Source organism: Muscardinus avellanarius (assembly GCF_963383645.1).
Source record: "Muscardinus avellanarius genome assembly, chromosome: 2".
In the NCBI taxonomy this organism is placed as follows: Eukaryota; Metazoa; Chordata; class Mammalia; order Rodentia; family Gliridae; genus Muscardinus; species Muscardinus avellanarius.
Window position 1 is genome coordinate 143035061 of NC_137787.1, and position 13416 is coordinate 143048476.

Below are 13416 nucleotides of genomic sequence, written 5' to 3' on the forward strand. Positions count from 1 at the left end.
TTTTCTTTATTAAGACGCTTCTGTCTCAGTAGTGGAACTTAATTTGCTTCAGCTAGTGAGGAATGCTATGTCTCTCCATCGCCATCTTGGAGCTCTCCCCCTTTAAACATTTTTATTTTGGTAAAATATACATAACAAATTTATCATTTTAACCATTTTAATTATACTGAGATTCTGTGGCATTAAATAAATTTTATATTGTTTAACCATCACCATTATCCATCTCCAGACCTCTTTCATTTTCCTTAACTGAAACTCTCTACTAATGAAACAGTTAACTTCCAGCCCCTATCAACTACCATTCTTCTTTAAGTCTCTATGAATTTGATTGCTCTGGGTACCACATATATGTGTAGTAGTAAAATACTTGCCCTTTTCTGACTGTTTCATACCACATAAAGCCTTCAAGATTCTTCTATATTGTAGCATATAGATAGCATGTTAGATTTTTACTTTCAAGGTTAAATAATATACCATTGTTTCTGTATTTTTTCAATATGGACGAATTGTTGGCATATAGGAAAACTGCTAATTTATTTGAGTTAATTTTTATCCTGCAACTTTGCTGGGTTGGTTAATCAGCTCCAGTAGTCTTTTGGTTGAGGTTTTTTTTGGGGGGGGATATTATAGGTATAGGATCATGTCATCTGCAAACACAGATAATTTTAATTATTTTCCTATTTTAATTCCTTTGATATCCTTCTCTTGTCTTATTGCTCTGGCAAGAGTCTCAAGGACTGTATTGAAAAGTAGTGGTAATAGTAGGCATCCTTCTCTTGTCCCTGATTTTAGAATGAATTTCTGCAGTTTTCCCCCATTCAGTATGATGTTGGCTTTGGGTTTATTGTGTATTGCCTTAATGATGTTGAGATATATTAATTTATATTGTAGAATATATTAGAATTTTACTTTCAAGGTTAAATAATATACTATTGTATGTATATGCCATATTTTGTTTATGACTTATTTCATTGGGGCCATTTTAATTGCTTTCACTTCTGGCTGTTGTGAATAATGCTGTTAAGAATATGGGTGTACTCAGAAAGAGAAGGGACATATGTTTTCTTTAATATGCCCAAGCTAGGGAGTAGTGCTAATACCAGAGGGACTCCAGATAATGGATGGAAAATCTCAGCAAAGCTAGAATGGAAGGATAGGAGAGGAAGAAATCTGAGGTTGTTCAGTTGAGGAGCTACATTCAAATATGTGTAATAGTATAAATATAGCATGGTTAACCTGGACACTCTTTATTGGGAGGGGAAAGGGGAATGGGGGGCGGAAGGCATGAAGCACAATCTAAATGTACACCATTTTCAATATGTTCCACCTGTCTAAAGGGGGTCCTATAAGTTTCCTGGACCTGTGTATCAACCTCTTGCTCTATGTTTGGAAAATTTTCTGCTATTACTTCCTTGAAGAGATTGTTGATACCTTTGGTTTCACCTTCTTTACCCTCCTCTATTCCAATTATTCTTAGGTTAGCTCTTTTAAAATGGGCCCATATTTCTTCAATGTCAGATTCCTGCTGTCAGATTTTTTTTTCTAATTTAGAAACTATGCGTTCATTTTTGGAGTGATCATCTTCTAAGCACGAGATTCTATTCTCCATGTGGTCTAATCAGTTGTTTGTACTTTGAATTGAGGCCTTTACTTCATTAATTGCATCCTGTATCTCTTTTTGGCTCTCTCTGAATTCTTTTTGAAACACCTCTATTATTTCTACAGTTATTTTCCTGATTTGATCTTCTAGAAATCTCTGAATTTCTGTTTTATCGGGTTCTGATGTTGTGGGGTTGTGGGCATTCATTGCTCCATTGTTATTCCTCTTTCCCATGATTTCAGAAGTTTGTGCCTTCTCTGGGTTCTTCCCTTGGGTCACTATGACTTCACTTAAGGTGCTCTGGATCTCAAGTCTGTGGTATCTCAGTCCCCACTACTCTTTTACTAGGTTGTATGGCAGAGTCTCAGACCCAGGGAGTCAATCGCGGCTGCTTTAGACCATGGGGGCGTGCCAGGTTGCACGTTCTCCTATGGTGTGATATCTCTGCCACTGCCACTTCCCCACTGGGTCAAGTCCCTGGGGGTGCTGTACTGGGATTTCTTCTTTAGGGGCTGCAATTTGACTCACTGTTGTTGAGTGCGCTGGTGGAGCTGTAGTGGACTTGGTGAATTTGCTGCTGCTGCCTCTGGTGGCAATATGGCACTGCTGCCATGCCCTCGGCCGTAAGGCTGGCGTATTTCTTCTCTGGTTTTGTGCTCAGCTCTGAGTCCCTGCAGGATGTGTTGAGCCCAGCTACTGGGAGTTTTAGATGCTCCCTGCGCCAAAAAATCTGCCGAATCCCGCCTGGCTCTTCTGCAGTGGCTCACCTCGGCTCGCTGTCCGCCACTCCTCTCTGGAGCCTGGTGGGCTGTTGAGTGCATTGGTCTGGTGCCATCTGGTGAATTCGCCACTGCCGCCGGCAGTAAAGCACTGCTGCCACGTCCTCAGGCGTGAGGCCGGCGTGTCTCCTCTGTGGCTCTGAACTCCATTCTGAGTTCCCCTCCTCTCTTGGGTCTGGTGCAGCAAGGGAAAATGGCACTCGCCGCTCCACACCACGGCTCCAGCCGCAGCACTGCGATCTGGTTTCTTTCTGAGTCTTGTTTTTCCAGCCCTCTTTTTCTCTGTCCCTTGTAATTACATTTTTGTTTCTCTGCTGATGGTGTTTTCTGACTATGAAAGGTGCTAATTTTGTAGTAATAGAGATTGGTTGTGAGCCCCGCTTTTCTCCATTGCCATCTTCCCGGAAATCATCTATTTTCTGTATTTTTATAATAGTAGCCATCCTAATAGTGTGAAGTGGTATCTCATTGTAGCTTTGATTTGCATTTCTATCATGATTAGTGATATTGAGTAGCTTTTTATGTGCTCTTTGTAATTTGCATATCTTATTTGGAGAAGTGTCTAGTCATATAATATGCTCACTTTTTAATTAGGCTGGGTGCTGTTGTTGTTGTTGTAGTTGTTGCAGCATATTTTAATAGATAAAATGTTGTTGGAACGTAACCATGCCTATTCATTTTCATATTTTATACAGTTGCTTTCAGGATCAACAGAAGAGTTGAGTAGTTGTCACAGAAGCTGAATGGCTTGCAAAGCCTAAGACATTTGCTCTCTGGCCATATAGAGAAAAAACAAAGCCAACTCATGCTCTAGAACATCCTCTATTTTAACTTTTTATTTTCACTTTCCCTAGAAAGTTGCTCTCTCCCTGTAACTTGTTCTTTTTCTTCCTTCTTAACCTTATCCCCAAGATGTATGTGAAACTTAGTCCATTGGTCAAGACCAGGAAGATAGGTAGAATTGGAGGGCTGAGGGGAGAAGAATGTATATTATAGGGAAGATAATATTTCAAGGTTGTGAGGTGAAAGCATGAGACTAGGGCTTCACAATGTTCATTTTTAAGCTAATATTAACTCAGTTCCTTTTCTTTATGCTAACTTAGGTAAAAACAAGTTTGATTTGTTTGATGTTTGATTCATGCCTGTTGAAAAGCTGCTTGTGTACTTACTGGGTGCCTTCATACACTGGACAAGATTTTGGACAAGATCTTGAAACAGGACACAGTGAAACCTGTTTATTGGTTTTCTGTTTTCTTCATTGTGCTTGGTTTTGTTTGTTTTGTATGGTGGATGCCTTGATATATCTATGTTACATCTTATTTACTTATCTCATTTAAAAATATACTTTTATTAGCCAGGCATGGTGGCACATGCTTGTAATCCCTGTGGTTGGAAGGCTGAGACAGGAGGATTGCATAGGTTTGAAGCCAGTCTTGGCTACTTAGTGAGACCCTGTTTCCAAATAAAATATAAAATAGGTCTGGGAGTATAGCCTGAGGTAGAAAGCCTCTGGGGTCCACCCCTAGTACCACCAAAAAAAAAAAAATATATATATATATATACTTTTATTGGTGTATTGTAAGTTTACATCATAGTGAGGTTAAAAGTGATAAAAACATGCATGTACATATTGTATGTGCACGGCACTTGGTGTTTTCCTCTGGGTCCTACCATGTTCTCCTCCCTGTACATGTGAGATTGGTAGTGATACCTTCATATATGGATGTAGTATTATTTGACCTGTTTCCTTCATTAAGCCTCCTCCCCCCACCTCCCTCCCACAATCCCCTCCTACTATTCCACTGGTATCTCTCCCTCTTTATCTTAAGTCCCTTTTATTTCTTATTTTCTCTCTAGCTTCCACATATGAGAGAAAACATACAACCCTTGACTTTCTGAAACTGGCTGATCTCACTTACATAATAGTCTCTAGTTCCATCCATTTTCCTGCAAATGACATAATCTCATTCTTCTTCATGGTTTAGTAAAACTCTATTGTGTGTATATATCTCTCTTTTCCTCATTTCTTGCTGGGGCTGGTGGTTCAGGAACTCTTACTTCTTAGAGGCCATGTAGGCCATAAAGTCCACCATCCTGTTGCTGTAGCCAAGTTCAGTGTCATACCAGGAAATGAGACTGACAAAGTGGTCATTGAAGGCAATGTGAGCCTCAATATCAAAAGTGGAAAAGTAGGTGTTACTGTTAAAGTCACAGGAGATGGCCTGGTCCTTGCTGTAGCCCTGGATGCCCTTGAGGGGTTATGAGACATCTGCTATACCACCTTCTTCATGTGATCATATTTGGCAGCTTTCTCTAGGCAGCAGGTCAGATCTGTGACTGACACATTTTGTTTTGCACATAGAAGGCCATACTAGTGAGCTTCTTCTTCAGTTCATGAATGACCTTGCTCACAGACTTGGCAGCAACAGTCAACACATGGATATTGTGCTCGGCAGCCCTACAGCTGCCACACCACTGTTTTCCAGTGAGGCTGTCCATGGTCCTCTGAGTGGCAGTGATTGCATGGATGGTGGTCACGAATCCCTCCATGATGCCACAGTTGTCATGTATGACCTTGGCCGGGGGTTAAGCAGTGATGGTGCAGAAGGCAGTGCTGAGGATCTTGAAGGAGTTGTTATACTTCTCATGGTTCACACCCATTATGAATGTGGGGGCATCAGCAGAGGGGGTAGAGATGACAACCCTTTTTTGTGCTGTCCTTCAAATGATCCCAAGCCTTCCTCCAGGCAGTGATGACTCAAGTGGACTCCACAGCATATTCAGCACCAGCCTTGCCCCATATGACATTGGGAGGATCTCCCTCCTGGAAGATGGAAATGGGCTTTCCATTAATGATAAGCTTCACATTCTCAGCCTGACTGCACCATTGAACTTGCCATGGTGAAATCATACTGAAACATGTAGAATATGTAGTTGAGGTCAATAAAGGGGTTATTGATGGTGACAATATCCACTTTGCTATAGTTGAAAGCATCCCCGGTGACCAGGCATGCAATACAGCTAAATCCATTCACTCCGACCTTCACCGTGGTGTCTCAGGGACACACAGCTATCATAACAAGATGTGTCTGTTGAATGAGGAGAAGTAGAGATCCAGTCAATCACATTTAAAAATGGGTAGGCCGGCCAGGCGTGGTGGCGCACGCTTGTAATCCCTGCGCTTGGGAGGCAGAGACAGGAGGATAATGCTGGTTCAGAGCCAGCCTTGCTGGCTTAAGAGACCCTGTTTCCAAATAAAAAAATATAAAATACATCTGGGAGTGTAGCCCAGAGGTAGAAGGGCTTCCAGGAACTCCAGTACCACCAAGAAAAAAAAAAGGAAAGGCCAACTAGTTGGAAGAAGGACAGCATGTTAGAAATTAGAGGTAGGTAAGATAAATTTCAGATGGTCTTGAATGCCAGGCTGTGAAATTTGGTCTTTGTACTTGATTTGTTTTTCTGAAATGAAATACCTGAATGAAATACCTGAATCTGGATAATTTTATAAAGAGGTTTATTTACCTCATTGTTTTAGATGTTCAAGGATATGGTGCTGAAATCAGCTGTGCTTTGGCAAGGACTTCGAGGACAGCATCATGGTGGTGGGAATGACAAGCAAGAAGCAAGGAGCCAAAGGGGAAGAGAGTGGCCAAGCTCCTTCCTTTATAAAAGCCCCTTATAAGAATTAACTCAATGGTACCACAAGAAATAACCTTATTCCTTCTGAGGGTAGTGCTTCCAGTGACCTAAGGACCTCCCACTAGCCCCATTAAAGGCCTCAGCATTTCAACACTGCTACACTAAGGACCCAGTTTTCAGTACATGAAACTTTGAGGGATAAATCAGTTTCAAACCACAGCAGAGAACAGTGAGGATTATCCTGAGAACAGTGGGGATCTGAGATGATAAAAATCAATCTGGAGTTTTAAAGAATTGGAGGGCATGAGAAGAGGCAAGTCAAAGAGAATATCTGGCAGGACACTGTTGTAATCTAGTACAATGATAAAGGTTTGAAATGAGAGGCTATAAATTTTAAGATGGATAATTTAAACAACCTATTAATCTGTTTTCTTATAGTAATGACCTCTAAATATATTTCTAGGTTAATTTTAGTGGAGAATTGAGGTTGCCTCTTTCCTTTCTCTTTGCATCCCTGGATGAATTTTTCATCTATCATGGAAGATACTGGGCAATGTGCCATAATAAAAATAGGAAGTAGGATACATCATTCCCTGAAGTTCCTTTGACTATGGCAGCAGTTATTTGTACTTTTCTTAAATATTGCTGGGGCTTTCTTAATGTACTTAAAGGCTGAGAAATTTTGCTTGATCTCTTTCCAGTTACTAATATATTATAATCTCACTTCAGATTCCAGAGAGAATTTTCTTTATAACACTCCTCATAGTTTTTCCAAATAAGCAGAAAAGAAAGGGTATTATTTATTTAGAAGGTATCTAGAGCTGAGAGAAAGCCAAACTTTTGTAACCATACTGTTCAGATGCCCTACATGTTTGAGAGTTAGAGGCCTCTCTGTGACTAGAGAGGCTTCCATTATCAGGAAAGGTCCAGGAATGAGGCATGCATTTCAGTGCTTTTAAGGAGGAACATATAGCAATTGTACCTAGTTATTTGTATTTATACAAATTCAATTTAAATTATAACATATTCATAATGCTTTTGAGGCATATTATTTGCAGTAGTCATGCTTTCTAAAGTCTCTATAAATACTGAATTAGTAAATAGAGGGAAAAGCATGATTATGTTCCTGGGAGCCTTTGTTCTCAACATTTTTATCAACTGATCAGCTTCTATCTTGGGGTGATTTAAACACCTAAAAAGAACAACTTAGAGGAGGATTTATTTTGGCTCATGGTTTCTGAGAGTAAGTCCATTGTCAGCAGGCTCAAAGGCAGAAACACACGGCAGAAGGTCATGGTGGAGGAAAGTGGCTCAGCTTAGGGCAGTCAGGAACAGAAAGAGGAAGAAGGGCTGGGAAGAGGATACGTCAGGGCATGCTCCAGTGACCTAGGGATTAACCCAGTGGTGGAGTCAGAGCCTTCATGATCTAGTTATTACTTAAAAGCACTACCTCTGACCTTGCTGCTTTGGGACTATGTTTTTGGGGGATATTACAAATACAAATTATAAAAAGTACATACCCATGTTTTATATATATTTTTGTGTAAAGACATCTTATTTAACATATATTATTGACTCACTAATATTGAACGCATGGTTCACAGAATGATAACTCTTGTTTGGATGAAGCTTATTCAACACATGTATTTTCCCCATAATATGGATCTCAGTCTTTTGTGGGATTAGGAACACTAGACAGACTTCAGGACCATGTGATTGTGATTACATCTATGGTAGGTACTTTACAGCCATGAAGGAACATATTACCCGTGTACCACAAGTGGTAGAGGGGAGAGATGGAGCTCTGAGCACTGGACAGCACAGCTGAACCCCTTAGCCCACCTCATTACTGTCATTATTCATATTTGTTATGTGAGGGAATGAAAACTCTTAAAGGGTTGTTTTTGATACTGTTATTTCTTCCTCTAAACTTCCCAAATGGTGGGGAAAGGGGGAAACTTCTTTTTAAGGACAGTGTGCTAGGCTCCTATCTTTGTAAGCATCTTTTAAAAAGCAAAGCAAGAATCAAGCAAGTTGTAGAGGAAATTGTATATGTAGACTATTTGGAGAAAGCAAGCTACTAATAAGGTCAGGAGATGAATTTCTAGATAATTTGGCTATTGTTTTTGTTTCCTAGATACCACTTTATCTCTTAATACTAACAGTATCAATCACACAAAATGATAATAGCTAATATTTTACTGGGTGCTTATAATGTAGTTGATCCTATGAAGACCTTTACATGTATTAATTTAATAATTCTCCCATTAACCATATCAGGTAGTGTGGTAGCCAGTCTCCAAGGTGGCTTTGGAAATTTCCATTTGCTTATGTGCACATATCATTGTGCAGCCACCTCTGGCATCGTATCAGGGTTGATTTGTGTGACCAATAGCAGATGGCAGAAAGGACAGTAAGTCTCTCCTGATATTAGGCTATGGAAGACTGCAGCTACCTTCTTGGCAAGAAACCGAGGTCTCCATCCCATACTAGCAGGGAACTGAAGCTTTTCCATGTCACCTGAGAGAGTTTGGAAGCATATCTGCCCACCCCAGATGACTGCCTCCTGAGGGACCCTGAGGCAGGACCACCCAGCAAAGGTTCTGCCAATTTCTAACTCAGAAACTGTCGGCTTATGTTGCTAAGTTTTGGGAATAAATAGTTACATGGCAACAGTTAACTAATACAAACAGGTACTATAATTTCTTAATTTTAGATAAGAATGGAGTCACAGACATATCTCACTTTTCCAAGCTCTTAGGTGGTAAATTGGGGTGTCTACCACTTACACCCATAACCTCTACAGTCCAGTGCCTTTTGGTATTTTGGTAGATATATATCATGCAATCACTTGTGGGTTCTCCTCAGCATGAAAGAAGTGATATAAGATATAAGCCCATTACCACCATAGGAAGAATAAACTTCCTGCTCATGAGGGTCAGCAATGTCAACTTTCATGTCAAGGACACTCATCATAGGACTCTCATCCTACTCAGGAGCACTCTCTTTGTAAATTGGTGGCCACAAGGGTTCAAGTGGACCTAGAATCTCAGCTCAACAGGCATCTCACACTATTATTTGATGATTTTTTTTGCAGGTCTGGGGATGGAACCTAGGGGCATTTGACCTCCAAGTTACACCCCATTCCCTATTTTTTATTCTTTATTTTGAAACAGGGTCTCACTAAGTTGTGGAGGGCCTCACTAAGTAGCTGAGGCTTTCCATGAACTGCAATCTTCTGGTATCAGCCTCCTGAATGCTGGGATTACAAGCATGTGCCAACATGCCCAGTTTATTTGATGATTTTTAAGGAATTAGAATTATGTAAAGGACAAAAAGAATTTGTTGAAAATATAGGCAATGTGTTTGTTAGGGACTTGCTTTGTCATAGATTCTTTCCTTTTCCAAGCAGCGGGTTAGCTTCAAGTTCATATTTGTTTTGAATTTGTATTAAGTAATTCCTTGTCCCAGTAACCTCTATGCATGTCAGAACAGGCTGTGATTCTGTAGAAAACATTGGAAATTTATTCATTCCTAAGATCATGTACACTGAAGTTCCCACCCTTTAGTTCATCAAGCTGAAGTATGTTACAAAATAAAAATCCTCTGTGTAATAAAAACATTGCATCATTCCCCAGGTGATTAGGTCTTTTCATCAGAACACACCACACATACATTGCTTCTTTTCACTATTAGCATATGCATTGTAATGTCCCAGATAAGGAAATCTGCCCCTCTCCTACCAGAGGCCAATTGATTTAGTTAAGTTGTGTAATAATTTTCTTTTTTGATGTTTACTGTGACTATTTATTATTTTAAGCTCTTTACACATATGAACTCACATGATCCTAACTACAACCCTATAAGCTAGATTCTACTATCAGCTTCAATTTCTGAAGATAAGGTAACTAAGACTCAGAATGGTTAGCTATGAAACAATTGAGTTAGGATTTGAACTCCTACAGTCTGAATCATAAGGGCTGCTGGCCTTCAAATCCTTTCACATCACTAGGCAATGCCAGGTTTTACTAGCCATTATGTTTTTCTTTAATTAATTAACAATAAAGGCTGAGGTCTGAACTCAATTTCACATTTTCAACTTTAATGTTGATTCCTATGCTCATGTGGGTAGATATTTTGCTGCTTTACCAAATATCATAAAATGTCACCAGATGTCCATTCATTTGGAGGTAGAAACTTTGCTTTTAGAAAACTGTAAACCATTTGTTTTTTAAACACAGGTTGTCTTTTCTTCTGAGCTGCCTACCATGTGTAATAGTGAGACCTTTCCATGATAATGCTGGAAACTATCCCATAAACCTTGAAAAATTCAGTCACCAGACAGTACTCCTGATGCCTGAGGGTTCTGGGAAGACCACAGAGCCACCCTGAAGGTGCCAATGCATGTGTTATTACTACCTAGGGTGTTGACATAGATTGCATGTAGGTTCCTGTATAGGGAAGGTAGAAGTTGAGAGGGCTCTCTTTTCCTCTCTAGCCTGGGACCTAAATGGGGATCAAGTTCAAATCTTGTATTACCTTTCCTGGGCCCCAACTTGTACTTGATTCTCAAAGTCTTAACCCTCAGGAATAAGGACAGAGGTCTGGGCCATCTGCTCAGGGCTTCCAGCATCTGCTGCCTTCAGCATGACTGATCACTCCAGTATTCCATGAGGCAGCAGAGTGTAGCAGGTAAGATGGTCACCTGGCCAGGGTGCTAATCTTTGTTCTACAATTTCCTCTCCTAATACTCTGTTCTCTCCTATGACCTATGTAGAGGCTGGTTTGAACATGGCCTGGACCTATTTTTTTCCACCAGATGCCCAAGGTCTTGCCTACTTCCCTTTGTATCTTGGAACATAAGTGGCTGCCTGCAGTTCTCAGCCATGGTAGGAGGAGGCTGCTGAGGGAGACTGGCTGGACAATATGGCTATTTATGCAGAAGTTACTTCACTTCCATGCACACAACACTCTGGTGTTGTGTAGAGAACTTTCTCATATACTGTTACACTGGATTCTCACAGCAATTCCATCTTCTAAGAATAACAGTTATTATTTGAAAAGATCTTACAGAGATTTCAAGATGAGCCCCAGATGTAACAACAGGACTCAAATTCAGATCTTGTCCTCTTCTGGTTATGCCATTCTGTTTTCCCCATTACCACTCATTTTGAGAACTTCCCAAGACTTATCAGTGAGATTCTACAGGATATCCAGCTTCTAACTTTGAGCCACTTGATAATATAGAGTTGACTATTAACTATCACAAGATCCCCTAGTAATTATTGAGTATTTAATATGTGCTTCTTTTTTGGTACTGGGGACTGAATCCAGGGGCATCTGAGCTATACCCTCAGCCCTTTTTATTGAGACAGGGTCTCACTAAGTTGTTGAGAGTCTCACTAAGTTGCTGAGGGTCTTGCTAAGTTGTTGAGGCTAGCCTTGAACCTGCTGTTATGTCAGGTATAGAATGTTCCCTGAAGATCTCAGGATCAATATAGTTAAGTCATGAGGCTTGTAAATGTCTTCAGTAGAGAAAACCATTGTAATGTATTTAATTACATTGAATTTAATTACATTGTAATATATTTGATTACAATGCATTTAATTACATTGTAATGTAATTTAATGTGATTAATGTAATTTAATTACATTGTAATGTAATGGATTTATCTGGGTGGAAACCTATGCTGGTGGATGTGGTTGGAGAAGATGGGCCCTGGGGATGTGGCCTCGGGGACTGTGCTTTTGTCTTTGAATCTTGTTTGCTTGTTCTCTCTGCTTCTGACCTTCATGAAGTGAGAGTGGAGCTGTGCACTCTCTCTCTCTCTCTGCTTCCTGCTTATACCCTAAGCTTCAGAACCTGGCCTTACATGGACTGAACCCAGGATCTCCAAGAAACTGAGCAAATAAGTTTTCCTTTCTCTAAGTTGTGTAATCAGTCGTTTTGGATTATTGCAATGAGAATATTGACTGACACCTGCAATCCTCCTGTCTCAGCTCATTTAAGTCTTAAAACCCTAGAGGATCTCTGTTCTTTACAATGTAATCTACAGACCAGCAGCATGAACATCACCCGAGGGTTTATTAGAAATGCAGAATTAGCCAGGTGTGCTGGCACACGCTTGTAACCCCAGCATTTGGGAGGCTGAGACCAGAGGACTGCAGTTCAAGGACAGCCTCAGCTACTTAGTGAGGCCCTTTGCAACTCATTGAGACCCTGTTTCAAAATAAAGAATAAAACATAGGGCTTAGGGTATAGTTCAGATGTAGAATGCCCCCTGGGTTCAATGTTTAGTACTGCAAGAAAAGAAAAAAAAAAAAAAAAGAAAATGCAAAGTCTAGGGCTCCTCCCAGACTTCTTGAGTCAGATTCTGCATTAGAACAAGATCTTGTATGATGTGTGTCTGTACTAAAGTTTGGGAAGTTCTGCCGTTGAGGGATTGGGGTCCTAGGCCACTTTATAGTGAAGGACAGTGAGGCTCAGAGTGATGTATGTGATATACGTAAATTATATGTCCATTCAGCTAGTGGAGTCAAGCCAGCTGTCTCCTTCCAAAGAAGAAGCTGGTTGCCTTCCTTCTTTGGGCCTCTCTGTGCTTTCCTGATTCACAGAAATAATTATTACTCAGGGTTTTGGTGTCATTGCATGAAAGGCAAGATAATCATACAAACTGGCAGGCTCAGCATCTGGTCCTCCATGAAAGGACAGCCCAGTTTATTTTCTAAAAAACGGTATTAATATTACTCACCTAGCAGCATTCTGAGAATTTTCCACTATAATGTCTAAAGGATTTAGCCAAGATTCAGAAAATGGTGCTTAAACCCGTGGTTCAGGTGTTTTTCTAGAGTTTTCAGAAAGAGCGTGATTTCTGATTATTTACAAGAGTAAAAACCAAGAACCCTTTCTTCTCCCTCCCTCTCATCTCTCTCTCTTTGTGTCACATACACACACACATGCATACACACACATGCACACACACATACACACACACATGCATATACTTTCCATATTCCTGCCAGAAGCAACCTAAAAGTGAGTTAAGTAGAACCAGAAATGTCTTCTTTACCCAGAGGCCTCAGGCTTATCCTGAAATTATTTACTTAATAAGGAACAAGCTGGACCATGAGAAAATGTTGATTTCTGTACTACTGTCTCCTTACTAAGAATGTGACTCCAGGAGGGTTTTATCTTCAGTAAGGGGACACTATTTTTTCAGTTAGAAGTAAAATATAACCAGCTTGGAATATATATTATATATGTATTCTTAATTACCCTTGTTTTCTTTCAGAGCGTTCCTGTGTCCCTTTTTCTTTCTCATGGGGATGTCCACCCTGGGATGCCACATGGGCCATTCAGAGCCATGCTATGTCACAGTGAGTATGATCTCTGCATAT

At 40.3% G+C, this 13416-nt stretch overlaps 1 pseudogene across 1 annotated transcript in view; it reads right to left on the bottom strand.

The window, feature by feature from the left end:
* The window catches only part of LOC308279860 (glyceraldehyde-3-phosphate dehydrogenase-like), a 146812-nt pseudogene that overhangs the window by 91139 nt on the left and 42257 nt on the right, over window positions 1-13416 (bottom strand). The window contains exon 4 of the transcript in view: window positions 4438-5434. The product of the transcript in view is annotated as a glyceraldehyde-3-phosphate dehydrogenase-like (transcript). The remainder of the gene's footprint in view (window positions 1-4437; window positions 5435-13416) is intronic.